The sequence below is a fragment of the Lolium perenne genome, chromosome 5 (genome assembly GCF_019359855.2).
Source record: "Lolium perenne isolate Kyuss_39 chromosome 5, Kyuss_2.0, whole genome shotgun sequence".
NCBI lineage: Eukaryota > Viridiplantae > Streptophyta > Magnoliopsida > Poales > Poaceae > Lolium > Lolium perenne.
Genome location: NC_067248.2, coordinates 158,507,739 through 158,512,901, shown reverse-complemented (window position 1 = coordinate 158,512,901; position 5,163 = coordinate 158,507,739).

Below are 5,163 nucleotides of genomic sequence, written 5' to 3'. Positions count from 1 at the left end.
CCTTTCTGTTCCAAGTCATCCAGTTGCTCCTTAAGTTCTTTCAACTTCTTGGGCCCCATCTTGTATGGTGCCTTAGCAATCAGAGCTGTTCCTGGAATTAGGTCGATAGTGAATTCTATCTCCCTATCTGGTGGCATACCAAGTAATTCCGCAGGAAACACATCCTGGAATTCATTCACTATAGGTATATCTTCCAATTTTACTTCCTTCATGCTGTTCAGCTGTAGCTCCACTTCAATCTGTGTATGTTTGTCGCCTTGGTAAAACATTCTACTTCCATCGGGACTTTTCAAAGATACCGTCTTGTTCACACAGTCGATCAATGCTCCATTAGCTTCCAACCAGTTCATACCAAGAATGACAACAATGTCCTTCATCGGTAAAATGAACAGGTCCGCGTCAAACGCGCACTTGTTGATCATGATGACTTGTTTTTGTTTGGTGTGGGTTACTACTATCGTTCCCCCCGCAGAAAGTATGGTTATGGGTGTATCTAACTTAGTGCAACTAATCCCATGTTTGATGATGAATTGTTGAGAAATGAATGATGTAGTTGCACCAGTATCAAAAAGTACTTTGCCAGGATGAGTGAGTATCTGGAGCGTACCTATCACCCCCTGATCGGAGTTGACCACCTCCTCCAGACTAGTGCAGTTCAGCTTGCCGAAGGGCTTCTTATTCTTCCAGTTCCCTCCGGTGTTTCCTCCTCGGCTTCCACCTCCTCCAGACTGACCTCCCCCAGTGTTTCTCTTGGGGCAGTCCTTCAGCATGTGCCCCTCCTGGCGACAACCAAAGCATATGATCTTTGGCTTCTTGCAATCCTTGGCAAAATGCCCTGTGAATCCATAGCTTCTGCAAACTATTTGATTTGCAGACTGGAATGCTTGGTTCTTCCTACTACCGTAGTAGTTGCTGTTGTTGTTGTTGTTGTTGTTGTTGTTGTTGTTGTTGTTGTTGTTGTATCTGGGCTTGAAACTCAAGCTGGTATTAGGCTTGTTACTAACAAACCTCTTAGGCTCAAACTTGGCCTTCTTCCTCTTTTCCTCTTGCAGTTGCTTAAAATCATCTTCCAGAGTGATGGCTGCATCCACCAACTCTTGGAACTCTGTTGCTCTCATCATACGGAGCTGTACTTTAAACTGGGGACTTAATCCCCTCAGAAACCTTTTCTTCTTCTTGTCCTCGGTGTTGACTTCTTCAACCGCATACCGGGACAGTTTTGAGAATTCCCTGACATAAGTCAGGATTGCCTTGTCCTTCTGCTCGAGACTTTCAAATTCTCGGCGCTTCAGTTCCACAATACTTTCAGGGACATTGGATTCCCTGAACTTCCTTGCGAATTCCTCCCAAGTGAATACCTTTCCCGCCAGGTAAACGGCTACAATATTATCCCACCATGATGCGGCGGGTCCGCACAGCAGATGGGTAGCATAACGGACCTTCTCCTGGTCGTTGCAACCAACGGTATTGAGCTTTCGCTCAGTATCCATGAGCCAATCTTCCGCGTCCATTGGATCGGGCGCGTATGCGAAAGATATAGGCTTGGTGTTCTGGAAGTCTGATAAAGTGACTCCCTGATTCTCGGGTCTCTCTACCCGGTTCTGTTGCAGCAATTCTTGAAAGAATTTGTTCTGCTGCTCCAACGTTACACGTTGTCTTTCCTCCACCAGCTCCATGTACTTAACAAAATTCTTCTGCGTCATGGGTGGTGGTGGTGGTGGTGGAAACTGATCTCGGCTGCCCCCTCAGCCTCTTCCTTTTGTTTTGCTTCGCGCTCCATGCGCTGCGCTTCAGTCTCCTCTCCTAACGCTCCCGACATAACCCCCTAGTTCTGCAACACAAGATGATACTCATAATTACTCCATGCGCAAGTTTTCTGAGCTCAACTTTGTGCACAGAACTAGTCACGCAATGGAAATCAAGAAGCAAATCCAAATCATACAAAACATATACCATGTATATACATACTTAAGTGGTCTTATTACAATACTCAAGTCGATGTGAGTATGCAAACTCACTTATTAAAGTATATGTACAAAAATATTACATACTATAATACACGTGGTACTTGTGTATTATAGCCTCGCCTCCCTTGGTGGACTCTAGTCATTCTTCACTCCCGGTACATCCCAGGCTTCCATCCGGTCGAACGTGTCGTCCTCCTGATAGACCCTGGAACATAAGGTCTCCCCGTCGGCTGGTAATCGGAATCCGATGATGATCCTAGGGAGAAATCAGTGTTCACAAACTGATCGTTAAGTGCATCATAGTCCACCCATCGAGTGTACTCCCTGGTAGCTCCACCATAGGTGTTTCCAACACTCGTACCCGACTCAACCTGTGTCGGATACCCCCCATCAACTCCTTCATTACTAGGATAACTCTGGTTCTGGGTTGTGGCGTCATCATTCATCTCTCTGTCATAATACACTGAAGTACTATGAGTTCCAGTATCAGATCCCCAACGCCAACCCGTGGAATTCTCTATAGGAGTCTCGGAACGCTGATTGTTTCCGGATTCCTCTCCGCCCTCATATCCCCCATAGGTATCATCAATAATGTGGCATGGAACACAAGAAATTATCGATACGTCGGAGACGTATCAGAAACACTTGTTGATTATCTGTGGCCAATTAAATACCTGGTCCATGCTCTGTGGCTTAGTGATGCTCTAGCATGCCCTAGCATGCTATGTCAAGCTCTGATGATCATGTGATCATCAACAGCTGATAATTGGTTTGCTTACCTGTGCCTGTGCATTGCTGTAACCTATTTATGTGTATGTGTGTGGCACAGATCAGTGTTGGTGCTTGCTCAAGCATCAGCTGATGCTTGCAGTGATCCTCTGGATCATTAGCATGTGTCTGTTTCATGATTTACTTGTTAATATCAATTATCTGTGTTGCCTTTATTGATGGAGTGGATAATTGATGTGAACTGTACAGTGATGATCATCACAATTGGTTGGATTAGGCTAGATGGATGCCCACAGTGGTTGGGAACCCTAGCCCTTCTTTGAACCCAATCAGGGTGATGATATTTGTATTTGGCTTGTTGGTTTGGCTGTTCTAGGGTTTGAGGTGACCCTGGCAGTATTCATATGCTGCCCTAGGGTAGCTCCCCTATTTGTTGGCTTGCTGTTGCTTACCAAATGCTTTCTGGGTGATCCATTTATTGGATTGCCAGTGGCTCTTGATGTTGAAATCAAACAGACAATATTCTGTCTAGGTCTGATGGTAAATTAGCTGTAGGTGCTAAGTGTGTGTAACTAGGCTGACTTGTGCTCTCATCTCTTGCTGGATTTCTTCAGTTATGCAATTATTGTCATATTTGTTGTTCCCTTTTGATGATTGACCAGTGGCCTTTCTGCTCTTGCTTGCACCATATGGTTTAATAACCAGATGATGACACAATCTTGGGTATCACACCCTGTTGATCATGTGTGCTTGATGCATATGCTTATATATGAACAAAACCATCTGGTTTGTCCATGATGCTTGGTATACCTCACTCCAGCTCCTAGAATGTGCTGTTGGTGTAGAGGTTTGCCTCTGTGTTGATCTTATGGTTGCTTTGCTTGCCCTGCTCCTCCTGGTGACTTGATGAGCTTGATTTAATTCAGTGGTGTGCTGGAATAGATTGAACAGGGAGGCTGTTCTATCTGTTCTAGCTGTTCTTGGTGTTCTTGGTGTTCTTGGTGGCTTACCAGTTCAATTCTGCCGATGGTTGAATCAAATGGCTAGGGTTTGGCTGGGAAAAGCTTTTATATGCTACTGGCTTGCTCTTGCTGGTCGACAAAGACCACCGCAGCTTGTGGTGACTCACCCTGGTGTGTGTGTGTGTGTTGCACATGCACATAGCCTGGTGAGCTGCCTGGTTGTGTGTGTGTGCAAGTGCTGTGCACTTGGGCTTGATTCTATCTGTGGCATGGCTCTGCTCGGCAGAGACTTGAGCATATCCACTTCATATCATTTGTTTGCTAACCTGCCAAGTGGCTATGCCACTTGGCATAACACTTGTTTTTATTTGCTTTGTGTTTGTGTGCAGGAAAACAACCTGATGCTCCAAGGATCATGGAGATCATCAAGTACAAGGCTAGATGAAGACTAGCTTGTAGTGTTAGGATAGAACATTAAATTGTACTTTTCTTTTCTTTTCATTATTATTCAATTCTTGTAATTTGTTGTATTTCCATAATTCAAATCTGAATATTGTAAAGACAATGTATTATATGTGTGATGATCAATAAAGCCCAAGTTTTCCTTATTGAGCTTAATGTAATAGTTGTATTACTTGTATTATTGCTTAATGGTAATTGTTTGTGAAATTATCTCAAATTTGAATTATGTGATGATTATTTGATGTTGGAATTTGAAATTCAAATTCAAATTTGGTTTGAATTCAATCAAACATCTTAACTTGTAATTCAATCATGCAACTTAAATTTGTGATGCAAACTCTCCCCTCTTTTCTCAAAACCCTAGTTTAGTTGAATAAGGAACAGGTTTGTCGCACTCTCGAAACCCTAACCCTGTAAGGTGTCGAGAGAGAAGCTTGTTCCCCTTCGATGCAGTTTTTGTTTAAAAGCGCGAAATTTCCCCGTAAATTACAATGCAATGCACATCCCTTTCTAAAATCTACCCCTCGATCGTCTCTAAACCTGGGATATTACACCAACGTATCTATAATTTCTTATGTTCCATGCTACTTTTATGATGATACACACATGTTTTATACACACTTTATATCGTTTTGATGCATTTTCCGGAACTAACCTATTGACAAGATGCCGAAGTGCCAGTTCATGTTTTCTGCTATTTTTGGTTTCAGAAATCCTAGTAAGGAAATATTCTCGGAATTGGACGAAATCAACGCCCAATATCTTATATTTCAAGGAAGATTCCAGAGCACCGAAGAGGGGCCAGAGGAGAGCCAGGTGGGCCCCACACATGGTGGCGGCGCGGCCAAGAGGGGGGCGCGCCCCCCTGGTGTGTGGCTCCCCCGTGGCCCTTCCGACTCCGACTCTTCGCCTATTTAAGCCTTCCTGACCTAAAACATCGAGACGAATAAGCCACGGTACGAGAAAAGTTCCAGAGCCGCCGCCATCGCGAAGCCAAGATTCGGGGGACAGAAGTCTCTGTTCCGGCACGCCGCCGGGGCGGG